Source organism: Motacilla alba, chromosome 11 (assembly GCF_015832195.1).
Source record: "Motacilla alba alba isolate MOTALB_02 chromosome 11, Motacilla_alba_V1.0_pri, whole genome shotgun sequence".
NCBI classification, from domain to species: domain Eukaryota; kingdom Metazoa; phylum Chordata; class Aves; order Passeriformes; family Motacillidae; genus Motacilla; species Motacilla alba.
Genome location: NC_052026.1, coordinates 10,260,711 through 10,286,915, shown reverse-complemented (window position 1 = coordinate 10,286,915; position 26,205 = coordinate 10,260,711). Strand labels below are relative to the sequence as shown.

Here is a 26,205-nt window from a genome sequence, read left to right as displayed (position 1 = left end):
AAGAGGGAGAAATAATACCAAATAACAGCAAACAGCAGCTTTTAAAATGATTGAAAACTACAGAATCTTAAGTCATTGCCCATTATTTTTTAGGTAACAAATAAAACTCATTAGTCAGAATATGAAATTAAGTAGAAGGTTGAATGTGTAAGCCCACAGGAAAAGCATCAGCAGGAGTCATTCTCGACCTAGCTGGTAATTTTTTTGAGGTTATGAATACAAATGCTCCTCAGTTGCTTACTGGAGACACTATTTATCAGAGCTTATGAATACAGGAGTAAGTTATGGTGACTTCACAAGTAGAATGTATTGTTCTAACGGGAGGTCTAAAAAGCAAAGGATGGGACTTGAAACTGAGTTTTAGTTTGATTAGTTGTGATAAATATCATCAAGCATCATTTTTTACATTATGTGTATTATAAGAATCAAGTTCTATTCATCTTTGAAGGTCTGTATTGTTCTCACACAATTCTGTAATGACAAGGGGAGGACACAGTATCAAATAGTAAGTATTAAAACTTTCGTAAGGAACCCAAGCACATTAAAAATGTGCAATTTGATGCAGTTCCTCACTGCAGATCCACTCATAGCAAATGAAGATGCTATTCTGACACTTCTGCTTTCTTCCCATATTAAGAGGTACTATTTTCTTAAGTGGATTAACTTTCAAATACAGATTTTTGAAATTTAATTTATTTTTTAAATCAAGACAGAAGTCTGTGATCTACATATAGAAAAATACATGCATAGCTGTATATACAAAGGCAGAAATCCTATTTGTCATGGACTAGATTTTTACGTAATACTGCTACTTATTTAATCTTATTTCTGTAACTTCAATGAACCAAAAATGTATAGATATCTTTTTTCCTCAAGGAATTTTCTGCCTTCCATGCTTTTTAACTTAAGAATTATGCTTCCCTTTGAAATGAAAGGTTTACACAACCTTTTAATTTCTTAATTATGTGAGTGGTTGGTACCTGTGTAGCTAACTGGTTTTGAGATTTAATAGAGTTGGTGTTTGGTTTTTATTTTTTCTGATGGATCAATCAAAGATGAGTGATTAAACATCTAAAAAAGTGGAGTTTTCTCTTTGAGACAGTCTGCAGGAGTAGGTGTACCTTCATTCAGGACAGTATTGCTTATGAAGTTTTCCCAGCTTCTTGGGGAGAAAATAAAATTCAGAATTATGCAAGTTTGTGTCTCACCAATCAAACAAGTTCAGATATATTTATATTTTTGTATTATCCATCCCTAGAAACAGTTTATCTTTAAAATCTGTTACTTGTGGCTGTGCCACAGGCAAGGTGCAAAACCAAATCTTTAAAACCAATTCCACTTGAGGAGAAACATTGAGCAATTTAATGATTTATCTTCAGAAAGGGTGTGTGGCGAGCTGAAGAGAAAGCAAGCACAATGCAAGTGATCAAAAGTTCTGTTATGAGCAAAGTGCAACTGTGACTTCGTGATCAGATGTAAAGTTGTCATGGTGGTGGGAAAGCACACTTCCCTCTAGAACCTTCTATTTTCTAAAATGTTTGGTGCTCTATAGCTAATTAGAAGTTGTCATTTTGGAAAGAAGAAGAGTGCATGGCTGGTACATTACAGATTTGCATTGAGAGTCAGTACCTAATCATTGAATTGTCTCAAGCTGCAGCTAGTAATTAATGCCTTTGAAAATATTAAAGATTAATTTATGATAGTCTGAAAAGTGATGGATTTGGACTCTGCACTACATAAAAAGGCAGCAGCCAGAGTTCCCTTCATTGTCACAAATCGATCTTTTTATTCAGTGTGTTCTTAATTCTAGCAAGAGCTGAAGGGGTTGCATGGAACCTTGTCATGGTGCTGATCTCGGGCCCTTACATTCTTCTCCTGGCACATGGCAGAACAGTGATGCTGGGAGAAGATTTCTGAGCCTTTCCCCACTTCAGCAGGGACCAAGCTCCATAAGAGCTATTCAGCAAGGAGAGATCTCTGCCCCAGGTCTTAGGGAGAGTCTAAGGTGTATGAACTTTAATGAAGTCCCATCCCTGTGGAGAAGGAACAGGGAGCGTTTCTGTATCCCTCTTCCTATTCTCACATCTACACCAGTGTGGGGGAAAGGTAAAATAGAAGATGTTATTCCTCACTTGAAAAGTCCCTGCATACAGGACTAGAGTAATTTTATTGCAATATGTATTTTTATGTGGATATGATTCTGTGTTGCCCTGGTAATCATAATTACTTAAGGAGTAATGTTTGTGTCTCTGTACACTTGAATTACATTGATGTTCCTGTAATAGCATTTTTGTGGCTTTGTTCTGACATTGTTAATAAGATGATCACAGGAATTTAGCACTTGATAGAGGAAGAGGATTATTTCTCATTCAGTAATATATTTCTTAATCAATATTCATTATGATTGAAATATTGATAGCAAATGGATGATTACTTGTGATTATTGGAGAATAGCTTATAGTTTATCTTATATGCTCTTTGCTTGATACAGAAGTGAATAAGTGAACTCTGGAAATAAATATATAAAATGCTCAGGAGTAAAGCATGCATTTTTTTGAGCATTGGTAGATACGTGATTCAAGTTGATCTTACAGTTTAGAAGTTCCCTTTATTTTGAGTTTTTCAAGGCAATATATTAGTTAAAACTGTGGATGTTAAAAATAGGAACATTGGTCCTATAAGCAAGGTATTTTCAACTCAGCTGTTCTGTGCAGAAAGCACAAACTTATTTTTTAAAGCACTTCTGTGGGATACTGTTGTTGAGCATTTGAGACAGTTGGAATTCTATTTTTCATATCAAAGTGTTAGCCTTTTATTGTAACTAAAAAGGAACTCAAAATACGGAATATACAGCTGCTTGAAGATGGCAGTCAAGACTAATTGCAGAATTAAATGAAGGGTTTTAATCTCAGAAATCAGAAAGGTGAGAAAAGTTGAGATTTCAAATTTGGATGTAATGTCCAATGCATTTAGTACTTACCCTAATCCTAAAGCTTTTTGAAGGAGTTTGATGATTCTTCCAAATCTTTGGGTAGCATTAATTACAAAGAGTCAATATTAAATAGTACAGAAAGCATTTTGACATAGACTAAGTATCTTACCCATGTTTTGTTTTCCTCACCTGAAATGGAAGCACTGAACCATTTTCTCTGAGACATTTTTTTAATACTCTTCGATATCTCAATATCTTCAATATCTTCAATATGCTCATTTGCTCTGTTACTTGAAATTTTGTATTATATTTTGTTTTAAATACTAAATGTGAAAACTCATTTTATTCCCATTAAATAGAATTATTTGTGGGAGTAGTTGACAAACGTTCCATTGTTCACTTGGACAGTACCTAATAAATGAGAAAAGGCTTTAAAAAAAACAGCTTAGGAATAGATTTAAATAACATATTCACTCTGCATCATAGAAACATAAATAGTTGTTTAAAAATGAATCCATATTGGAAACTATTGGAAGCTACATATATTTTCAGCATGGCTACATAATGTGAGTGGTTTTGTATTAATGATGAAATATGACGTGAGCTAATGCTGTTCTTAAGCAGTTCTATATTTTTTATTCGTAAATATCTTTTTTAATCAGCTTGTGTTCTGCTTTGTATATGTTGTATTCATATATAATATCAATAAAACTGGGATTCAAAATAGTCTTGACTGTTAAGCTCCAAGATAATTTGTTATTTTTCTTATAATTTTCTAATAGTATGGCTCAGTGGTTAGCTTCAGTTTAAGTAAGAAAGCGGAATACCTGAATTTACCCCACTAGCCTTGAAATAGTGTAATATTCTTTGCCTACTGTATGCAATTACAAGTGTTAAGTATGTCAAACAAATTTTAAGATATGTAAAAGGAACACTTTATAATACAGGATATTGTGTTTGGACTTGATTCATAAGCTACTGTCTGTGTACAAACTAGTCTGACATAGCTGCTAAATACTTTGGGGTGAACAAAACCACTCAGCATATCCCTTTAAATACAGATGCTAATACATCTGTTCAGTGCAAGAAGAAAAGAGTTGTTTCTGAAGTAAAATTAGACAATAGAGCCAATTTCATTTTTTATGCATGTGAATGTAGAGTGCTTGAGGTTATTAGTTGAAACTGAGTAACCTTTCCAGGCTTTCATCTCTTTCTTTTCAAATTTGAATATGAAAAGCATATTCAAGTCAGAGACCATCACTTTAATGACATTTGGCAGTCATTTGATTTATTAGATTTTAGAAAAAAAATTCCTTTTAAATATTTCATCATTCTATGCTAATCCCAGTAATATTGCCAGCTGAAGCCATGTACCTGTATTAGTGGAGACAGAATGGTGTGGAATTTTTTCTGTCATCCTAGTAAAATTTCCATGAATCTACTGAATAATAAAACAACCTTATTGAAATATTCAGATTTGGGTTTTTAGTTAAAGTGTCTTAGGATACATAATAAAAGGAAATGTCTTTTGAAAGGAGGGGGTAAAATTACTTCATCAAATATTGAAAGGACTTGACAGCAATGGAAATTGCTCTATATGATGGATATTTTTACAATAGGATACACCTGCTTTTCAGTTTGATTAATCATATAATTTGCTTGGGGAAATGTAAGCTATCTCCATAATAAATTAGAGTATTGACTTGCAGTTTGAACACTGAATCTAGAAAGCTAGTCTTCTGCATATGATTAATGCGTCAAGTGATTTAAATTTAAAATCAAAAATTGTCAAAATATTTCCACATAGGGGAAATATTTTTAATAAAGATATGAACTTGAAAGAAATGAAAGAAATGAAAGAAGTAAAAAGAATTTTTTTTTGACGTTTCTGTACTCCAACATGTTGTGTTTGCTCTTTGAAGAATGTTGTCTTTGAATGCTCACCTACATACTCCACTTTGGAAACCAGAGTGGCTTTTCTTTCTTTAAATTACCTAGGGAAGTACTTGTGACTTTCTGTTGGGTCTGACATTCACACTTAAATACAGAAACCTTATAACAGTGTATCTGTACACAATATCATAGACCTTGCTGAATAGTGTGAGACAATTTTACAAGAAAAAGAAAAATGTAATTTTACTTAAAAGAGAATTAGAAAAGGTCTGATGAAGAACAGTTGTGTTTAATTTTATGATATTATTAATTTGAACTCTTAAAGGTATGTTTGATTTAACTAGTCAAGTTCAGTATATGAAGTTGATTTCCATATAAATGCAATTGTACATTATATGCCCAACTCCTTTGTGACTTGGTGGATTTTTATTGAACAGGGTATAGTCTGCAGTAGGTACTAACAATTCTCTTCCCTGTGTAAAACTTTGGTTCCTAATATTACTGAAACTGTTTCCAACAGTTACAGGATCACTTTGCTGTGTAGCTAAAAATAATGGCAACTGAAATTAGTGGTTCAGATTGCATTAGTACATAAGGATGATCTTAACCTAATCTTCTCCAATAGTCTCTGACTATTGCAAAAATATGTTAAGCAACAAATGTCAATCAGTATCTGTTGCAGCAATATTCTTAATTGCAAACCATAGGACTTAGGTTCTTACTGTGTCTATGTCAAATCAATCCATCAGTGTCAATTCTAAAACTACCCAGTGGTTCACAGGTATGATTGCTTTGTGTTAACACTTAGAGAAACACAAAATAATTATTTTGGTTTTTGTTTTGTTTTGTTTTTTTTTAATAGGAAGTTATTACATCACTTGGTTTTATGAAGTCATGAATTACACCAGGTGAAACAATACAGCAGCTGAATGTAGAATGCAGATGAAACAATTTCCCTGCAGAGGACACTCCACTGTCACTTCCAAACCCAGCAGGTGGTCAGAGGAGTGACTGCAACTATAGAACTGGTGAGTGGACCTATCCCTGAGCAGGTGTGTTCCTTCCCTAAAATTGTCCTATGAAAATGCCTGCAAAAAGGCTTATTTCATATATATTATATTTGCATTTATCTCTGTTCTGTTGTATTTGTCATTCTTCCAACACTTTTGGGAAATACTACTGATAATTTTTAAGAACTGAGATCAGGTTGCAATTATTAAGTATAAACTAAAATACAAAAGTAGGCTTGTGTAAGAAATTGAAACTGCATTATATTTAAATATGCTGGTAGTGCATCCATTTTAAAATTAGGCTTTACACAACTATTTTTTTTGAAAGAGCACAATGAACTAATTTTTCTATTGATACACGATACAGCAAAAGGAAAACATTCTATGCAACAACTGTACAACTGAAATACATTTAGAGAAAATATGTCATGGACTTGATCATCACTTGGGAATACTCAGTGTACCTTTAATAAGAAATTTTTTTAATGAGAAATTACTCAACTGTATTTAATACTAATAAATTGCTATTTACCTAGAATACTGAATCCTGCATGTGGCATATGCTAGACTCTAATAAATGAACATCTGAAAGTAGTCAGTCTCAATCCACCATTGTGACTCCAAGGACATTGATCTTTGAAAGGCTTTGGGAAAGACAAACAAACCCACCAAGAAAACAGTAGTTCTGTGAAGTCCTGAAATCCCTGAGGCTTCCTTCCATTCAGACAAATGGGATTTCTGGCATCATGTGCTAAATAAGACACTGCATAAAGGAGAACTCTTTTTATGAGCTGGACAATTTCATCTTGTTAGTTTCTGTCGGCACTTCTCCAGATGTTCTAGTTAGGCTGACATAAATGGAATATCTTTTTCAAAACCTGTTTAAATAATACCATAACCCAATAAAAGCTTCTTAAGGCTTTTCATTTTTTCTTGCTTTTTGAATTCTCATTGCTTTGAATATAACAAACATTCAGAAGGTATAAAAGTCTTACACAATATTCAGATACCTGGGTATACTAGTTATGGTCTAAGCATAGTTGTATTTTAGGTATTTATTCTGCAAAGTTTAACTAAAAATGCAGGAAAGATATGGTGAATACAGAATAAAATTTCAGAATTTTAAGGTAATTATGAAACTTCAATACATTTCAAGCTGTGATATTTGAAAATAGTGTCATGCTTTGGAGAGACTGTAGTTCATAAGGGTTTCTAGTGTAATAGTGCTGTATTTTATTAATTCTATTAATCATAACTTGGCTGTGCAACTTTGATTTTTCTATTTACTGCTTGGGTATGGATTATAAAACTGTTTGAACTTCAAAATATCCCAACAAATCAATATTAAAAGGTGGGTTTTGGTCTTAATTGCTTGAGGACTGTATTCTGCAGCATTATAGTAATGCGGATGTTATTTGTAGAGGTTTGCTTAGATAATTGGGTGTCTAATTTCTACTCAAGATTAGCTTTGCATATAGGGGGAAAAACCTAATGAGTCTGCCTTTTGATAATACCAGTTGAGAAGCCAGTAAGATAATAGTAATGAAATCTGCATGTGTGTTTACTATAGCTTTGCTGCATCTCTTATTCATGTCTAATTAGATTTGAGTATGCTGAATATTTGAGGTTAATTGAATATTTTCTTTAATAAAAATGAGATTTGCATGGGTAGAAAGAAATTTACTTTGAGCTTAGAAGGAAACTAATAGTCTTTTAGACTTTTGCATGGAGAAAATCAGAGTAAGTCCATAAGTAATCTAAAAAAAAATCACTAATTCTTATAATAAATAAAGCATTTTATATTATCTATAACTGGAACAGATTGACTGTTTTAAAAACATCTTAACTGTTACAGAAGGCTTCATGAGATTCATTGCTTTAAAAACATTTGAAGTTTTTCCCATACTATTAGCACATTCTTCACTGTCATTGTTTGGCATGTGAGATAGAGAAAATTAACAGAACTTTGTTGAAAAACAATATAATAGAGTTTATTAATCTGGACATACAAGATCCCATGAGTTTCCATTTTCACAGATGTTTCAAGCATGTAACTTGGCATTAATTGGGTTTTTTCAACTATGATCTTTTCACTGAGAATGGTTAGAAGATAATTTTCTTTCTTCCAGAGTCTTGGAATAGAAACTTGGATGGGGGAGTTTAGACAGTTCAGGATCATGGTGCAGACCTCTTGATTGCCCATGACATTGTGTGGTACCTCCAGATGACCGTAGTGACTGAGAGGAGCTGTTGTGTTTGGTACCACTGAAAAGAGTTATTAGAATATCCCAGAATGCCTCCAAACACTACAGGCCCATACATTCAAAGAACAGTGAAACTTGCCAAATTATACTGTGGTTCTAGAGAACAGACAGCAGAAACAGAAGAAAGACTTATGAAACTTGGCAAAGGTTCTATATGAAATCTAATTGGGAAGCAAAAGCTTTTCTCTCTTAGAAACGTGACTATTTGAACGACTTGAAGTGCAAGTGGAAGTAGGCAGGAGAGGTGGGGGAAAGATGGGATATACTTATTATTAAAAATAAACTTCTGAAGATCCTTATTCTGAAAGTGGATTCTTCAAACATTAAGGCTTTGCATCAGGAAACATTGTTATAATTCTGTGTATTTATTTCTTTTCTACAGTAGGCTCAAGACTGTGGAGCTTTTTTTTCTTCATTTGATGAAAATCTGCTTCATCATGTAGTTGTTCAGTTGTGTTAGAATGTGAAAAATGAAAAAAATATCTATAGCAGAACAGCAATGTTTTGAATTGCAGAGATTTCTAATAAGGTTCCAGGGTCATTGTAATCTTCAGCTTGTAGTACTTCTTTAGGACTAACTTTAAAATTATAATTTGAGAGGCAAACTGTCACAAGTTAATTTTGAATTATTTTTGCAATTAATTGGATAGAAATATGAGATGTTCCATGCCTTGCAGCAATGTTAATGCTTCTAAGTTCAGGCAGCACTAAGGAGTGCTATGAAAACATGTTATTCATCAGGATCTAAAAATATATTTTCACTCTGGTTAATCATTTTCCCCAGACTTGAATGAAGTTCTTGTGCTGAATGTGTTACTTACTAGTCTGAATCTTTCCATTGAGTGAAATGAGTTTGAACTCTTTAGGTTTGTTAGTAATTTGCATTTAAAATTGTTTTAGGTACAGTATTAGTAAACTTAGGAAATTCCATTTGGGATGCTTATGGGAAAGGGAAGGATCTGGTGATGTGGCATTTCCTTTGAAGTTCTCTGGCTGTCCATCTGTCTCCCTGCTGCCTCCCCATCACTTCCTGTGGTGGCCTTAGGAGAACTTGGCCATGAGAGTAGCACATGTGGAAATTCATCCACATGTCCAAAAGAACAGCAGATGGCAATAACAGCTTCTTGTAACCTAAGAAAGTAAGAAATTGGGAGTGGAAACTAAGGATTCACAGACAGAGTGCCAGTGCTTTGCTTTCTGTTGGTAGAGAAAGAGGTGGCAAATTGCAGATTCCTTTGACTGAATGACAGCAACTCAGCCACTGGGCTGGCTGTTGGTGCTGGTAACCCATTCCTAACAGCACTTCTGCTGCCCATGTATGGGCTGGGGAACAGCTCTGGGGAAAACTGAAAAACCAATAGCTCTGGGAAATGGGCTTCCTAGGACTGATGGAGATGTGTTCTTCAATAAATCCCTCTACAAGGAATTTAGGCCTTCTTATGTCCTCAAATTGCTGTATTCCTATACTCTACTCCATAGCAGAGTTGATACTTTCTGTTTATACAAATAAATTTGTTTTGGGTAGCAAAAGACAGTATGGGATACGTTAAAGATTTCTGTCTGCACAGGGGAGGTGGAGAGTCAAAAAGATTTGTTGTGAGTACAGTGGCAGAGTAACTAGAAGAAAATTAATATTAAAAATATTGGAGTTTAATGAGACTAATTTCTAGCTCCACCTTCTCCCCTCAAACATAGATGAAAACACTTCTGAAGAGCTATGTTTGATTCTTAGGGGGCTACATTCATTCTAGTTCTGTCCTAGCAAAACCTTTTCAGTTTCATTTCTTTCTTAATTTTTTTTTTTAATTCTTGTAGCACCTTTTCAGTTTTTATAATCTTTCATAGTAGTTTGCTGTTGTTTGCAGACTGATACCATTTGCAGGCAAGCAGCTACTTTCTCTAATATAAGATCCCCAAAAACTTCTTAAAGAATTTCTTAAAACCCTGCTTCTCATTCTTCTAGTATGTTTTCCAAACCAAGGCTAACTTTCACTCTAGGTCATATTAATAGTACAAAAATTAAAAGCTGATCCTTGTGTTTGTATTTTAAATTAAAACAATGAAAAGCTTTCAGAGCACTCACTCACACTCCCCAGGCTGTGGATTTTCTCCAGTCCATTGGTCTAGAGGTTTCTCTTATTGAAATATTGTGGCAGGAAAGGAGGATTAAATTACTGAGGCTGTCAAAAAGGACAAGCACTCTGCCATACATTATCATTATCACTGGCTTCCTCAGTGGAAGAAAATGCAGTAAATCACTTCAAATACAAAGCAATAAAGACCACTGGCTTTTAAAATCATGAGTGCTATTGCCATTAACAGAAAGTGACAGCTATGTGGCATGCTTAGATGCTGCTTGTATCTTTTTTGACAGTGTGCACATAAACCTGCCAGTGACACACCATTAGATCACATGACCTTTCAAATTTGATTCTAGCATTGTTGGTTTTCCTTAGAAAAAAAATAAAGAAATGTTTATTTTTCTTTGTTCTTTTCCTCATGCTCTTCTTAAAGGTGCAAAACATTTGATACTAATAGTAATTCTGATTTGCTTTGCAGTGATAAATGTGTTTAAAGCAGATAATTGTGCAGAAAAAGGTCTCAGGTCTGTTCTAAAGCCAGGTCTACACATTATCAGGTACATGTTAGTGCTGGAAAACTCTGGTATAGGTCTCAGTAAATAATGCTTGTGGTTCACCTTGTGGTTTGTCTCTTTTGAGGAGGTTGGACTGAGGAGTTAATACCTAACTAACTAACTAGAAAAAATTTTGCTTCAGCTAGGAATGATAGCTGCATTCTTATGGGACAATTGCTCTTATTTCTTTCTAGTGTAGATTCATGTGGCATGGAATACTGCAACCTCACCTAATGCTGGTTTAGTGCTGTGGTTTGGAGTTTGGTTGGTTGGTTGGTTTGTTTTTAACAAATCTGTTCCACAAAAGAGTAAATCTATCACCAGTATTCTATCACTAATAAATCTGAAAAGCACATATCTTCCCAGTGTAGTGTAGTACATTTGTTACTTTCTGAATTCAGAATACTACTAAGAGTCTAACAGCTGTAGAAAGTGTTCCTTGGCCCTAGAATTTCCAGAAATAGATAGATAGATAGATAGATAGATAGATAGATAGATAGATAGATAGATAGATAGGCAGGCAGCTATTATGTGAATACGTATGAGAAAGAATATAAATTATTCTTGTCCAATTTCATAATAATAATAAATTTGTTCTTATTCAATTTTTTTGATTGTGTTAGTATGTACATTACTTTTACAGAATGAATGACATCCTTTGATTACATTTTCTCTTGAAGGTCAATCTTTAAAATGGAATAATCATTAATTTAAAGATTAATTTGATTTGTGGAAGAATAGGAAACCTGCTGATTGTATTTGACATGTTGGAGTTACTTGTAAATCTTTTAAACATGTATTTATACACAAATCACTCATTCACTCCACAGTAAGGAGGAGTGATATCTCTTCATTTCATTTCTAGATCTGAGTTTCATGTCTTGGCCAGAAAATAGGTTTTACTGGAATGGAGCAGGGAACACCATGAAATGATTACTTCTTGGGATGAAAATACAATCCCAAAACAATTCTTTGGAGTTTAAAAAGAAACAAACTGAAAAATACTTCACTTAATAAGCAAGCAGATGACTAATTCTACCATATAGAATAGAAAAGTGGATAATGTTCTACTGAAATTTGACAATACTGAGGATAAAATGCTCCTCTTTTTTTTCTTTTTTTTTTCCCTGAGGGATAAATTAAGCACAGGAAAATAGCTAGTCAGTGGTGCTGCAATTTCTCTAAATACTTGACTATTTTTAATAATTACTTTGCAAGCCTAAGGCGAAAGTAAGGTAAGATTACAGCAGTGAGCTGTTTCTCTGAACAGAAGGATTCATCTTCCGTGTGTTGCTGCCATGGCACTGTCTCTGTGTTTGTAGGTGGGTTGTTCTCTGCAGTCATTGATGTGTCTGGCTTGGCTCGTGGTGAAATTTCAGTTCTGCACGGACTAAATAGGAAGACAGGAAGTTCATCAGTAGTCCAGCACCCCACTTGATCCTAGCAAGAGGACCACCAAGAAAGAAGATTTGTGGAAAGATTGTGCCCATACACCAAAAGTTTCCAACTCTGTGCATTTTAAACCTGGCCTAGTTATATCTTCAACACGTGTTTTCTATCACAAGCCTTACAAACTAGTATCAGAGCTTTTTCAGCTGAAACAGGAACTGAACTAAACTAATGCTTTAAAGCTCAGGAAACCAAATTATCAAGGATATAAATATCATTGTAAATTGCCTGCAGATGGTTTAGCCTGACACTTTATTGGTGTTTGTGCTAGGCCAAATTATAGCAGCACAGACAGTGTATTATGTCTATTAAGTAGTGTATTAATTTATTTTTTTCCTGTCACAATGAATGTTGCTGGAAATGATACTCATAATGATTGGATCCATATTAGAACATAAATAAATGGATAAATCACATGCTATTTTTGTCTTCTAAATGAAGAATCACTTTAATGAATAGCTCTTAAAAAGATATACTATTATAATACATGAAATTATTGCTAAGCCAAAGTTGTAACTATAGGCTAATTCTATAGTTGAAACTGAACCAATTTGACCTTGAAAATAATGCATTTTGCAGCTTTATGCCCTTTTAGTTTATGCTTACAAATAAAGAAATGTTAGTTGGCATGGAATTTATATGGAAAATACATATTTTTTAGAGTCCTTTTTAAGTTGGAGAAGAACTTTGAGGTCATCGAGTTCAACTGTTAACCCAGAAATGCACTTTTAAACATCTCCAGGGATAGTCACTCTACCAGTTCCCTGAGCAGCCTGTTCCAGGGCTTGACAACCTTTTAGTGAATGATTTTTTTTCTTAATATTCAGTCTAAAAATTTTTTGGAGTGGAATTCACTCTTCATTAATATCAGATTTCAAAATAAAGTTGATTTTTCTCTGCTTTCAATTTCATTTATTGATATGGAATAATTTTAGAAGTTTATTAGAAATGGTAATTTTGGTTCCACATTTGAATTAAGGGCTTTAGTTGCAGAAAATGCAAAAATAATCAGTATCAAAAAAAATAAATCTATGCTGTTAAATAGAATTATACAAAATGTAAAATACATAAGCATGAGGTAATAGGAGACTAGGAAGACTGTTTGAAATCCTTTTAAGGTTACTAATTGTTGCAAACCACAAAGATGGTTCTCCTTTTTTGACAAGCATATTTTCTTTATGCTTTCAGACAGTCATTGTCTCTGTTATAAATATGGAGATTTTGTCAGAATATTTGCTTTTATTATGCCTGTATTGTGTGACATGGGTAGCCTTTTTGTTTTGTTTCTTCTTCTGTATAATGGGGATTCAAATTCCTTATTATTTTTAGGAAGATATCCTTGCTAATATTTGTAAAACTTTGGAATAAAAACAGGATACAGGATTATTATTTCAGCATCTGAACTCCATCATTATCTACTTACATGTTCAAGTCTCTTAATCAGTTAACAGGACACATTTCTGGCCATCCATGTAACTTTTTATAACTGTGTCATAGTTTTGGGTTTTTTTTTTCTTTCACTGCTGCCTTTCAGCATTTTAAGAGTGTAGAAATTTCAGTCGTGTACTGAACCTTGCCTGATTCCTCATGCCAGACTGTAGCTGAAGTGCTGAGACCTGGAGGTAGAGTCTGTGCTCTTCTGACAAGTGTCAGGAGAGACATATGTGAGGAATGGAGGAATCCATTCTTCTAACAGTCACCCTGCTGTGATAACAAGAGTGAACAGCTTTATGCAAGAGCTTTCCAGGCTGATCCTGACAGGTGCATCATTTCTTGGTGGGAAATGATTGTTATTCCAAGGAACAGACTATATGAAGTAATTGTTGCCCAAAGTAACAAAATCTATGCCTCCATGTTACAGAATAGAGCATGCATACAGTGTAAGCTTCACATTAATAATGAATTCATGCATAAAGTTTTCTATTTGGTTTTTAAAAACTCTGATCTCTGGAATACAACAAAATTGGATCAAATTTGCCTATATAAGAGCTTCTGTCCAGTTGCTCTAACTTACCTGCTGGTGATAATGCCTTTAAATGTTGTTCTAAAAACAAAAATAAATAATCATTCAGGCTTTCATAGTAAAACATGCTTTAAGCTTAAAGCACTTATTGTTTTTTTCACTTTTCTTTTGACAAGCAAGTTTCATTTAGTTCTCTATCCTTTCCTGCACTGCCTAAGAATTATCTTCTCACATGATGCTTTTCAACAAGATGTTAAAATTTCTTCCTATTCAGTTGGTTTGGAGTTCCTGCAAGGAAGTGTGTTCTTTTACCTGGGTATTACAGAAAAGAAATCTGGAAATCAGCTAGAGAGAAAGTCTGGGATCACAGAGAGAAATACAGAGAGTAACACTGTCCATTGCTTTATTAATGTATTCATATTTTGTGTATGGTATCCTTTCCTGTAGTCTTGAATGTAACGTAACTTAATGCTAACCCATTTGAAATTTTGCCTATTGTAAGATTTTTAGGTTGTAAAGCTCACAAACATTCACAGTTTGACCAATGTTGCCAAGACATACCAAATGTTAGCTCTAAATTCCTGTCATTTCGTCAGTCTCGGTGTTTTTGGCCCCAGCACAAGCCACTAACTCAAGCCAGCTCCAACACAATACTGGAATTGTGTTTTTGAAAGGAAAGCCATACTTGGAGGCAATGGGTGTAATTTAAGTTCACAGAAGAAAGAGCATATATTTTGTGTAGTTGTTTGTATAGCCAAATAAACAAGAATTGTACCATGGGGTGGTGGGAGGGGGAACAAAAATGAAACATTTCTGTAAACCTGTGGATCTATGGCGACAACTACTCTGTCCTTCTAGGACAGCTAAATAATACTTAAGAAGAAGGGAAGATTTAAAAGAGAGGGTCTTGAACATTCTTGTCATGAAAAATGTTGAATTTAATTGATAAAGAGTTCTTGTTTATGTAGCGGAAGAATAAAAACAGAATGCAGTTTTGCCTTTTTTCCACTTTTTAAGTTGATTTTTAATCCTTTTTGAATGCAATTTTTTGTGTTTACCCTAAAATTTACAGTGCTCAGTGATATCTCAGAAGATGAGCAGAACTTCAATTAAATGTAGCAGCATGATAAGTAGAATTCCTGAGTAATATGTACATTTTCTCTGAGATGGATATTGTTTTAAGGGAAAAAGAATAAACTTAGACACAAAAAAATTCACAGGACACTACCCCATGAAGATGTAGTCATTCTCAGATACCCTGAGCTTCATTCACTCTATTTGCAAGACTGCAAGCATGGTTCTTTTTCATATCATGTTCATTTCATTGCTGGTTGTGTGGAAGTGGCCTCCATGAAATTTGAAGCAACTAAGGGCATGACTAAGCAAGAGGATGGATAAAAAAGAGACTTTATAGTCAAGACATCTAACAATAAGATTCAGAAATAATATGACAATATGAAAACTGATAAAATAGAGTTGATGTTCTGATATCATTAATTATAGTTATCCTGCTGTTCTTACAGTAAAAACAGTACTGTCCTCTGAAGTCTGCTCTGAAGTTGACAGTTCACTGAGTGATTTGTTCAAGAATACACAAATTGTTTTGAATCTCTAAGAATAGCATCCAATCTGTCCTGTAATAGGTCTTTCAACAGGGTAAGTGATGGAAGGTTTATCTTGTGTTTTCCCTTCTCTAAACCTCTTCTGTGCTATCCCAGCAGCTTAGAAATTGCAACATGAAGCATCATTGCATGTCCTAGAGTACTTATCCTAATTATTAGAGTAAATACATAACCTTGCTATTTGTCAGCTGTGTAATTTGCTTTAAAAAGATATGCTGTCAAGATTATTTGTTTTTATTCAAATTCCTTCTAGAGTCATGTTAGGCAGCCTCGGTGCTTTTTGTGCAGGACTGGGAAAGAGCCTCATTTTTGACTTAGCAGCATGTTTTAATCACAGCAGCAGGGATTCTGGCCCTCTGGGCTTACTTAGATATTGTGAAAGAGTGCAATTTTAAATCATGTCAGCTAATTTCTGTAACATAGAAATTTTAAATAGTACTTTAAACCCACATACACAAAGATGAAGGTAGTTAGTTTAGTCTAGGGGAATTATCGTCTTTTCTCATAGTTCACTATTTTACAACACACAGAAGTTGGAATTTAAATAATTTTGCATTGCAGAAACTGGAAAGAACAACTTGCTATTTAAATACTAATAACTGTCCAGGCTGACTTGGACCCATCATACACATTATAGAAAATGCATGGATTAATATATTTTTTATTTAAAATGATTTCTGACTATGCATATATATTTTCAATAGAGCTTGGAGCACCTTTTTTTACACATTGTGAAAAATTACTAATTTACGTATGCAATTATTATACAAATAGGTTTCTTTATTTCAGAGTTAATTCCAGCCCTGATACTTTCATTGATGTACATTCTAGTTCTTAGAGTCCTCAGTTTCCAGTAGGATGAGTACCTGAAAAGTATGCTTTCTTGCTTTCTTTATTATTTATTTACCTCTCCCTTTTCTTTTTTTTTTTTTTTTTAAACATACTAGGAGCCTTTTAATCTGTCCAAATGCTAAGGAAGATTATCAGAACAAAAGTGAAACCTTAAATGAAATTGCTAATGCTGTTTTGTAATGTTTCCTTTCTAGTTTTTGATTCACAAGATGACAGTGCAGTAATTGGGAAGCTCAAAGGAGCAGTGGAAGCCCTCATGCGCTGCCCTCAGTCGAGAGGGGAATGCAAAGATGACTACGAGGCATGAAAGGAAGTTTGCCTACAGAAGAGCCTTCTCCCAGTGTAAATACATGCTTGATAGTGCATCAAAGATGAGATCTTTGTAATTCCTACAGTATATTTAATGTATAATTTATATGAAAAGGACGCTTGATTTGTAGTTGTAAAGTTTTGTATACTTTTCAGTCTGTTTGTTTTTATATTTCCCCCCTAAGGCTAAGAATATCTCCACAATGGACAACGTCTTGTAAATAATTAATACCTACATGATTGAACGACGTGCTTTATTTGCATTTTTAAGATTTTTTCCTACATAAAACAGTAATAAAAATGCAAGTCAAAATTTTAATTTTTAATAAAAAAACCATAAGCCTTAGAAAACTGATTAAAAATACTTTTATGTTATCCCTAATCACCCCGTTAAATGGAATGCCTGTGATTAGCCTCATTAAGAATTTTATACTGTGAAGATTTTATTAAAAGCAATATATGAAAATTACTTGGATTAATGCGTTAATCTGCCTCTTTAAAATGCTAATATCCATTTTATGCACATTAAATCTCAGTATGTGTTTTCTTTGATGCATGCAGTTCCTATCAATTAAATATAAAAAATTAGGCTAGTTGCAGGACTTATTAAATTACTGCACCCTTTTTTAAATAACTTTTACCCTTCTACTAACATTATAATCAGCTGTTTATGGTTACCATAATTTGAAGTAGGGGGAGGGCAGGCGCAATCATTTTCTGTACAGGAGATGATTTACTTGCAGCCAACATTGTCAAAGCACAAAAAGAAGCCATACAGTATCAGATTTTGCTTCACCTACTTTGGGCTTTAGGGATGGGCAACTGTTTTCATTTGGGTTTTGTCACTTTTAGAACTTACATCAAACATATACAATAAATTGTTGTATCTGAATAACTACTGTCTAGTGTGGAAAGTTAATTTTACAGCTTTTAACCAATCTCAGTGAAGGGTTTAATTGATATTTTTAATGGAGCTGTGAATCAATGCTGCAAAAGGATTGTCTCTTGAGAACGAGGATATAATACATTTCATTTTTTAATTTACTTTTTTATTTGTCATTTTCTTCAAAGGATTTTATAGACTGTGGATTTCCACTGTTTGCAAACAGGCTATGTTTCTTCATAAGCATATGTAAAGTATTCAGAGAGATAAGTAATTTATTAAAATCTACCTAATTTGCCGTGATATATTAAATCTCTGCTTCAGTGATCACAGACCATTTCATTTAGAGAATTAGGCATTCCCTCTTTGTGTGATTAAAGCTCTGGAAAATGAGTTCTTTGCTCCTATTTGTGAACATTCAAAGCCTGCTAATGGCAAGAAGATGGAATAGATTATGAGACAATTCATTACAGTTCAACAGAAAAAAACCCTGCTATAATGCAGAAATGCAAGTATGAATATCTGCATATAGTTTGAACCATCTGTGCTCTAATGCCTTCAGTAATGGCTCTTCGTCTTCAGTAGGCTTTGAAATGACATCCATACAATATTAATTTGTTGATGTACATTATGAGGCCAATGGAATGAATATATTCTGACCACAGAAATCTCTGAATTCCAGCATGGTCTGCTGGTTGACTCCATTTTAGGACTTACCATCTTCAGTAGGGCTTCTCATCCAGACTTTGCCAATCCTCACAGTGTTTCATTCCTCTGGAACTTTAGGAGACCACAGACAGCTGCATTCCTAAACCCCTCCATTCTTCAGTTAATGGCCATATGTTTGTTGTCATTTGGGCTGGCACTTAGTTCATCATTTTGGCCACTATTTCTAGCTTTTTTTGGCTCTGTGCATCCATATTGTCAATAAGACTGTTATTATACATTACAATAATTTGAAACAGCTAGATTCAACACTGAGATTAACTGAGTGGCTTTTTAGAAATTTAGTTGTGGTATTCTGTCAGGAGGTTCTTATTATTCTTCTAATACTTTGCAAACCAAACTAAATATCCTGCACATAAACAGAGAAGCAAATTGTATTGAGTTTTTGTGTGTGACTGTTTACTGACTTGCAGGAGAACTATGTTAACTGGTGCTTGTTTTCTTCTGAAATAAACCATGTGGTAGAATTAGAAGATCAGTGATGTTCATCTCACTTAAACATTTACAGTAACACCCTTAACACTTAATCTTCGCCATCTGAAGTTGGAAACTTAGAAACCAAGAGTTCATATATTCATTAAACACAGATCTCTTCAGTAAGTTACTGCAAAATATTCCAGTTGACATTTGGTTACATTGTGTTAACTGCTCTCAGTGACTCCAACATTAACATGTATAATTTGCCTCAGGTTCCTAGACATATTTCTTCGTAAGGCTCACTGTTACTCAGTTTCGGATTTTAAGAAAATAATCCTGATTTCTATTCATGTTTATTGCTAAAACAGATACAATATCCAGCAAGGATTTTCCCAACAGATGGATTGTATTATCTTATGCAACATAAACATATGATCATACCAGAAAGTTTTGTTCTTGCATTAAGTAGTCTGTATTTCCAAAATGCTCTTAAATCTTAATTCTAAATGCTGCATTGTGCAGGGAAAGTGGAAGATGTAACCTAGTACTATTTTGTCTAGATTTTAGCAATGAACAGCTTGAAGAAAACATGCATCTATGTAATCTCTAGGTTAAGGTACAAGGGAGCCATATTAAAGCTGGGTACTACCATGCTTTAAAATGTTACTCAATAACATTCATTTTTGTGGAACAGATGAATTTTTACTGTGGTGTAACTTGGTCACCACCGTGGTTCTGCATAAGATGAAATGACAGTGTCAAATGATCAGTTTTGTTATTATATCTTTTCCCATTTATTGTTACAGCTTATAGCTTTATTGTGATAACTTCTGGTGTGATATGATAACTGCTGTTCTCCAGGTTCCCAGGAATGTTGATCAGGATGGAAATTTTTTTTTAGCTCAAATAAACTTTATCTGTTTTAAATGTTGCTTTTAACCTTTTATAACCTTAACCTAGGGAAAAAAATTTTAAGAATAAATACCTCATAAACCAGGTAACAGCTCTGTGAAGTCAATCAGTCTTGCTGTAGTGTAAGTCAAAGCTTATCTCATTATATGAGTAGATATGACAAAATTTATAACTTGTTTAGTATATCAGTATTAAAGGTAATAGTAATATTGTCTTAAAATGCTTCTTATTATTTCAAGGCATAGTGAGACATTTTCATAGTTCAAGAAGTCTCCAAACATATTAAGACTAAATATTAGCTGCCAAATTTATTTTTTTTGTTTTGTGTTGGAACTGAGAAATAATTAAAATACAGGTTTAAAAGTGTGCTACAAACCATATTTCAAATTTCAGAGCCAGAGAAGTATTGCATATTTTAATTACAGACAGGTCTTTCTGCACATGATAACAGTGACTTATCCATCAGTTTTTTGAGATATTGCAAAACATAATAAATATTTTTATACAACTTCACCCACGTTAGTGTTTATGTTATAGCTTTTGGCAATTAGACTAGATCCTGTAACTGATACTGGAAGAAATGTATGAGATTAATTGCAGAATATGAGTTCAGGTTAGTACCTTAGTATGCACGATAAAAATTTGGTTATGGCACAGTAAGCCCCATGTGTACTACTTTTTGCTTTTTGTTTCTTTTTGGTATTTATGAAAAATTTTCATTCCTTTTCCATCTTTTAAAATGGGGCGAGGCAACTTCTGAGGAGCCTGACTCATGCATCTGTGGGTTTTAGAAGCATTTGAAAAGTTTTTTTTTTAATTTATTTTTAAGGTCCTTGCTGAATCATACTTCAAGCTTTCAGCATCTGGTAGCATCGAAGTCTAACTCCTAGCAAAATTTCATCTCCAACAAGAGCTGCTTGTAAATGACCAGGTACCAGCTGAGGATGATTTGTCGGAAATAAGCAATTGCAAACCTTCAAACAGAAATGTTTATGGATCTCAATAGCAGTAGTTCTGTCACAATACTATGTCAGGATAGGATCATTCAGGCTCAGAGGACCTCAGGTGGTCTCTAGTCCAGGCTCTGCAGGGTTAGGGGCAGTCTGGGCTCAGGGAGCAGTTTCTGTCTGGGTGCCCTTTCCTGAGCTGGTTTCCAGGCCAGACTAGACTCAGCCCTGTGCAATGGGGTCTAACAGCAACAACTGACCATTGCTGGTGTCAAAATATGTCTTACTTCAGTAGTCCAATATCTGTAACTGTGCAAGACAGGTCTTGAGCATGATCTGGCAATGATTTATTTGTGGATTTGGAAAATAATCTATTTCCTAGTTAGACAAAATGTCATTCTTGTTGCATGCAAAATTACTTCCTGCATATTCAAGCAGCAAGAACTGAAGTGTCCTTGAAAAACTATTGGAAAAAAATGAGGTCTTTCTATTACTATAACAAAACAAAAACAAATCAATAAAGTGAAGTTCCTTTTTCTTGAAGAACTGTTGTCAACCAGTGATTATTCTGATTACCCACTCATAAGTATAAATAGCTACAGTAGCTGATAGTCTTTGCCTTCAATGATAATGAAAACCAGAAGATGCTCTACCATATACAGGGCAGTTTTCCCAGAGAAATGAAAGAATCAGCATCTGATTCCAAACACAAAGTACACAAACAATAAAGAGAACACAGCAAACTTAAGAAAGCATCAGAAAATCTTTACAGAAAATCCACATTTTGAAAGTATCCCTTAACCTTTCCTCTGTAATAAGCAGTTGTTTTAGTATACCAAAATCAGACCCATTTGGAAACTTTCCAGCTGGTATTGTCAGTGGTATAATTTACATCTTAGATGAAATGCAGAAAAATGGATCTATTTATAAACCAGAACCATTTGTGTATCACAATGCAGTAGATTTAACCTCAGCAACAATATATATATTGGCAGGCCTATCTATAGTTAAGGCAAACAAGTCAGTGTAACTTGTCATTTATTTTAGAATGGAATTTACAGTGATTGACTCAAAGTCTGTAGTAACAGAGCTTTTTGCAGGCATTTGTGAATGTTCTTTGGGATTATATTTCCACCCACAACATCAGATATGATAGGGGCCCGTAACAGGGCCCCTGTACAGCTCTCTGAGGATCCTACAGCCGCGCGTGTTATGGGCAGCGCTGACTGCTGGAGCCTGGTGGATCCCTCCTCTGTATCTTCTCTTTTTGGGCTGGCCTGTTTAGGAGGAGCACAGAGTTTGGGTGTTAGGAAGCCTATGAGACAGACTGTTTCTGCATTTTCATCCTTCTCTGAAGGACAATCTCCCTACAGGGAAGTGGGAGGAAGATTTTCTACTAATGGTGAGTTTTGTTTTAAAATCAACAGAAGGGCTCTGGGAAAAGTTGACAAGAACTTCTTAGATGCTACAAATCAAAATACTCTTTGTGTTACCTCTGCAGTAAGTGGGAAGCCCAAATTCTATCAGGCCCATAACTCTAATTTTTGCACTTGGTTCATTGTAAATTATGGTGGACTTTGGCAAGTTGCAGTGGTGACAGAAAAAAACAGAGCACAGAAAGATGTAGGGAAAAAAGATTCAGCTCTGAGAATTAGTTCATTGTTAAGAGGGCAACAGATTGGCTTGACAATCAACAGAATTGTTTCCTCCTAACAGAAACAATGCTTGAAATGATCCCAAATAAAAGCATCTGTGATGCTGCTGAGAGAAAGGCTTTTATTCAAATAAGAGTCGAAGGCATTTACTGGAAGCTTCCCTCCATCTTTATGCTTGCCATGTAAAAAATGAGGTTTTAGAATTAATGAAGGAAGAAGCATAACTATTTGTGACTGTTCTGCTGTCTTTCAGCTAATGCCTACACATCAGTGCCCATCATCTGGGAGGAAGCAGAAAGCCCTGGAGATCTTTCCATATCATCTCCCACCTCTGCTGAGGCACGCTGAGGAAAATCCCTGTAACCACAGACCACCAGGGCTGTGCAGGAGAAAGCACAGGTGGGACCTGAGAGATTTAAGAGCTGTGTCTCACCAAGAGAACTTCAGTAGCTGCAAAGGATTTGGTGCTTTTTGAGTGCCTGCAAGGACTGTGGGCTCCTTCTTGGGGTTGCTGTAAGTCAGTGGGGAAAGAGAGAGAAAAGGTGGGTCTAGGGTTGAGGAATTTACATGGGAGATATCCTGTGAGACAAGGAACAAGAAAAAATAAGATGAGGAAATGACAAGGAAAAAGGAGAGAGAAGTTAACATTGTAAAGAAGTGGTGTCCTCTCCAAAGTGAGCTTTCCCACTGAGCTTCACCTCAGCATCACTAACAGGCCTGGGTTGGATGCAAAGAGGAGGGATGGCCCAGGTGGGGATCCTGGAGTGGTGTGGGGTTGGTGTGAATCTGGTTTTGTCTTTGCTTATTTGCCTGTTTTAGTATTGAGCCTGATTTCTTGAAGCTTCTACATTAGAGAAAAAGGAGGTTTCCATAAATGTCTGCAGGATTTTTGCCTTGGAAGTAAACTTGCCAGGACTTCACTAGCAAGTCTGTCACACAGAGGTTATTTTGTGCAAAGGGAAGATGCAGGACACCTCTGAACTTCCGAGTCTGTTTGGTTGTCCCTCCAGGATGGCCCTCCTCAGCCACATCATCCACTGTCCGTGTGAAGTCCAGCTCTGGATACAAGTGAGCAGGCAGATGAACTGAAGTTGAGTCCTGGCACACAGCTCGTGAAAGGGCCACAGACAGGAAACCATTAGGGGGAGACAAAGAGGATGCTGGAAAGCAGCTGTTGGATTTCACCTGGAATTCAGTCCTGTCAGAACACATTAACAATACAGCATGATTCTTCACAGATTTAATTAAAAGACCAAAAAAACCCCTACAATAAAAATACTAAAATAAAAACAAAAAAACAATTGCAAAAAGAAAAAAAAAAACAAACAATAAAAACCCACAACAAAACAAAACCCAAAAAAACCCCACCCAGTAATTTGTAAAACATCAGAAATTATGGGATCATGAGGTAATCCCTTGTGGTAAAATGTCTGGTCTGCTTTTTTTTACTATGCTTTTTATGATTAATTTTCCTTGTAAAGTAGTACAGTTGATACCAGTTACACACATGCTCTCTGAGTATTAACATGAAAATGTAAGTTCATTTTGGGAACTGCTGGAGGGTGGATGCAATTCACATCTTGTAATCCTTGTTTATGTTATGCTCTGTCTATTAAGTAAAACAGTTTAAGTGTGCTAAGTGAAATGGGAGATTTATACTTCAAGGTGGGGTTATGTTTAGAGAAATAATTGTTAGCTGCATCAGTGAGAAAAACACATATATAGTTCATTTTCTTTGGGTTTAAAGCCAGACAAGACATTTGTTGTAAATTATTCTGACTCCCTAACAGAGGCTCTTGAATTTAGTTACCTGCCTAAATTCCTGAAGTATCTCAGGCCACTTAAGGAGGAAGGTCTGCAGTCACTTCCTCGCTTTGTTTCTGCACTTTGACCTCCAGTGTGGTTTACTCTCAGGCCTGAAGCTTAAATGGAGCGTGACAGTTTGTCTGATTTGGTGCCCATTATTTGCCATCCTTCCCTTGAAATCATGGTTCTACCCGAATCTGCTGAAAACTCACCCCGGGTCTGACCACTTCATTGTGTGAACCTCACAGCAAGACTAGCCCTAGTTTTGGGGGTTTTATTACAAGAGTTATTGTTCTACTTTACAAGGTTTGCTATAAAAATATTTTCCGTGCTACTCTACTTCTTTATTTTCACCAATCTGATAATTTAAAAAATTAAACATAACTTTGAAAGGTAAATCAGTTTGTTGCACATTAAATGATATAATTATATAATATTTTAATAAAAAATTATAGTTTTATGATATAGTGAGGCACATTTGGAAAATACTATTTTATGTCTGACTTTTTTTCCTTTGTTAGCATGCTTCATTTTAGCATTTGCTGTCAGGGGAAATGTATGGCAAAACTCGTTTTTCAGCTGATTCTAACTTGATATACAATATAGAACACGACTTTGTTCGTAAATATGAATTCATTGTTAAACAAAATCTCATTATGCATGCTAAAATCACTAATAAATCTTTTTCTATTTATGTCAACTTCTATGTTAATCCATGTTCTGATTTTTAGGGTGTTAAATTATTGCTTTTAAAAATTGCTTATTCAGGGAAGAATTATTTATCAAAATGTACATGTGGAAAAATAATCTTTTTGAGATTGGTCTCTCAGAAATCCTTTGACAGCAAACTAGAAGAATACAATTGTCCTGCTCTTTCATTTCTCAACAGCTTTGAGACTAGTTTGTTATTTTATCTTGCAGCATTTTTCTAGTAAATACACCAGATATTTCCTCACCACACTGCTTGGAGTAGAAAACGGGAACTTACAAATGAAACCTTCCATTTTACAGAATTGATATAGACCACACAGTAAACTTAGGTAAGTGCTGAAAGTACCCACGTCATGTCAGGATCCCACAGATCAGAATGAACAAAGCCCCACTTGTGGATGGAAGTTGCCCCCTACTGTCTGATGTGACTTGTGCATACAGAACTGTTACAGCTTCTGAGGCTAATTGGTCTCCTGTTTCTTAAAAGAACATGTTTTAATTCTAAATTTTAGAATTTGATATGGAAATATGGTGCATAGAAGATCAAATGTTACAGGAAGAAAATGGGCTGAAAGACTGCTCTAGTAAAAGCCTGGTTCTAGCATTTGCTAACAAACATTTATTGAGATAATGATTTGTGTTCCATTTGTAATTTTGTGGAACTCTCGATCCTTGATATTATTATGAACTTTAAAGCAAATTTGTTTAAAATATTATTTTTCAGGGTCTATTTAGTTGCTGCATACTACCCCTTTGTGAGCTCTTATTTCAATTATACAGCAATTGCAGAGTATTGTTCCATAATCTATCAACCACACATGGTTAATCTGAGAAATACTGTTTGTTCAAACAATTGTAGACATTAAGAAACAAACATACAAGATTTTAAGTTTTTTTAAAAAATCTTTCCTGAATACTGTAAATTCCCTTAAATCTTAGTTAGTACAGCTTCACTACCTATGGAGATTTTCTGAGAATTTGTCAGCAATGAAAACTAGCAGGTCAAAATTCTTACATGCATAAATAATTTAAGGATTGAGAAGAAATTAATCACAAATGCCAAACTTCTTGGAAGCTTGTAAAGCATTGTCCCAGTCACAATGTAAATATATGTCCCTACTTACTCTGCACAAATGGTACTTGGAAAGAGCTACAGTGGTAACAAAACAACTGCCAATGTTTATGCTTTCAAATTATGTCTGTCAGAACAACTTGCATG

At 34.7% G+C, this 26,205-nt stretch overlaps 1 long non-coding RNA gene across 10 annotated transcripts in view; it reads left to right on the top strand.

Annotated features, from left to right (window-relative positions):
• LOC119705783 overlaps nt 1–20,277 on the top strand; it is a 48,666-nt gene extending 28,389 nt beyond the window's left edge. For 9 of the 10 annotated variants that reach the window (XR_005258317.1, XR_005258316.1, XR_005258322.1 and 6 more), the window contains 3 exons: nt 5,688–5,853; nt 15,670–15,802; nt 16,815–20,277. This is a non-coding gene — a long non-coding RNA (uncharacterized LOC119705783). The remainder of the gene's footprint in view (nt 1–5,687; nt 5,854–15,669; nt 15,803–16,814) is intronic. The other variant, XR_005258319.1, reaches the window with a different exon arrangement.
• The last annotated feature ends 5,928 nt before the right edge of the window (nt 20,278–26,205 follow it).